Here is a 2,500-nt window from a genome sequence, read left to right on the forward strand (position 1 = left end):
GGTGGAACGGATGGTTCCAGAAATTATCCTCATGGAGGAATATAATTTGGAATCGACCAAGTGGACATGGGGGCTACTGGACCATACTGGGGCACAGTATTCTGCAGTGGAATAGCATAATGCCATAATGGAACATGGTAGCAGAGGAGGACCTAAAGGGAGATGAATTGTTAAGTGGAAAACTGAGAAATGTTGCACATGTTCAAACTACTGTATTTTACTGTTGAATGTTAACAATTAATCCCCAATAAAGAAAACAAAAAGATATCTGAAGGACTGTTTCGCAGCTTGTAAAGTCCCACCACCCACCACCATATACACACACAGAGGCAAGTAGGAACTGAATGATTGAACCTGGGTCTTTGAACAATGTAATGTGTGCTTAACCAAATGCACCACTGCCTGGTTCCAGCATAAGTATTTTATTTTTAATCTATCCATATTTTAGCCAATTCATATTTTAACTGCAGTGCTCAGCTCTGGCTTATCGTAGTATGGGAACCAGGGACCTTTAGTGCCTCAGACATGAATAACTTTTTGCATAACCATTCCGCTATCCCTCCTAGCGCACTACTTGTACTTTTCTGTAAACTTATTTTTCTCACTTAGATAGTGAGCTGCTTTGCCATGTGTGCAGCCTAGCTTGGCCCAGTCCCCCTACCCCCAACCACATTGAAGGAAGCTTCTGTACTGTGACCTCTCTCACTCCCTATTTGACTCCTTATAAAAAATAATTCTGACCAAATAAAAATAAAATTATATTTAAAAATTTTTAATTTTATTTATTTTAATCAGTGAGAGATACAGACAGAAAGACAAATGAGGGGAGAAAGAGACCAGAGCAGGGCTCCACGCTGGTTTATCATGGCGCTGAATTTGGAACTTGGGACATCAGAACTTCAGGCATAAAAGTCTAAATCCCCCCAGCCCCCAGATAAAATTCTGAATGTCATTTCTTTGTATCCATGTGTCCCCAACTGTACTGTAAACTATGATCTCCTCAGTAGAATGGCTTAAAACAAAACAAATAAATAAATATTAAAGGAAAAAATAAAATAAAGTAAAATAAAAAGCAGAAGATTGGGTAGTGGTTCAGTGAATAGAGAGCAAGAATTATAGTCCATCTTAGTCCTCAGCACTATATATACCAGAGAAATACTCTTATTTCTCCCATAAAATAATTAAGTATAGGAATGACTGGATCATAGGGTAGGTCCATTTCTAGTCTTCTGAGAGTTCTCCAGACTTCTCTTCACAGAAAATGGACCAATGCACATTGCCACCAGCAGTGCAGGGGGATTCCTTTGTCCCCACAACCTGTCCAGCATTTTTTGTTACATCCTCGAAAGGGTGGAGTGGTAGCTCATTGTCTTTATTTGCATTCTCTGACAATCAAAGACTTGAAGCATTTTTTTTTTTTGCACATGTTTGTTGGCCTTTTGGGTCTCTTCTTTGGTGAATATTTTGTTCATATCCTCTCTGCATTTTAGAATGGAATCATTTTGTTGTTGCTGCTGCTGAGACATTTTATTTTATTTTTTAATATTTATTTGTTTATTTCCTTTTGTTGCCATTGTTGTTTTATTGTTGTAGTTATTATTGATGTCATTGTTATTGGATAGGACAGAGAGAAATGGAGAGAAAGATAGACACTTGCAGACCTGCTTTACCGCTTATGAAGTAACTCCCCTGCAGGTGGGGAGCTGGGACTTGAATGGGCATCCCTTCGCTGGTCTTTGCACTTTGTGCCACATGTGCTTAACTTGCTGTGCTACCACCTGATTCCTGAGACAATTTATAAGAGCCAAAATCTGGAAGCAATTCAGGTGTCCAACAACAGATGAGTGCCTGAGAAAGTTGTGGTCTATATACACAGTGTAATACTATTCAGCTATCAAAATTGATAAATCCCCCCATCTTTTTTTTTAACCTCAGCTTGGATGGAGCTTGAACGAATCATGTTAAGTGAGATAAGTCAGAAAGAGAAGGATGAATATGGGATGATCTCACTTATAGACAGAAGTTGGGAAATAGAATAGAAGGTAGAATAGAAAGGGAAACACAAAGCAGAATTTAGACTGGGTTTGGTGCATTGCATCAAAGTAAAAGACTCTGAGGAAGACCTAGGCAAGGGGTTAGAGTATTTTCCAGAAAACTGATAAATTGGGGGTGGCGCAAAGCACAAGGACCTGCTTCAGGATCCCTGTTGCAGCCCCCAGCTCCCCACCTGCAGGGGAGTCGCTTCACAGGTGGTAAAGCAGGTCTGCAGGTGTCTATCTTTCTCTCCCCCTCTCTGTCTTGCCCTCTTCTCTCGATTTCTCTCTGTCCTATCCAACAAGAACGACATCAGCAATAACAATAATGACCACAACAAGGGCAACAAAAGGGGAAAAAAAAGAAAACTGATCATTTTTTCACATCTACCAACAACTGTATTTACTGCTGACTGTAAAGCATTAATCCCCTCAATAAAAAGAAATAATTATATCTTTAGTAATGT

General features: G+C 39.5%; 1 protein-coding gene across 3 annotated transcripts in view; it reads left to right on the plus strand.

The window, feature by feature from the left end:
* The window catches only part of CHRM2 (cholinergic receptor muscarinic 2), a 205,395-nt gene that overhangs the window by 30,466 nt on the left and 172,429 nt on the right, over positions 1 to 2,500 (plus strand). The window lies entirely within an intron of this gene.

Source organism: Erinaceus europaeus, chromosome 8 (genome assembly GCF_950295315.1).
Source record: "Erinaceus europaeus chromosome 8, mEriEur2.1, whole genome shotgun sequence".
Classification (NCBI taxonomy): Eukaryota; Metazoa; Chordata; class Mammalia; order Eulipotyphla; family Erinaceidae; genus Erinaceus; species Erinaceus europaeus.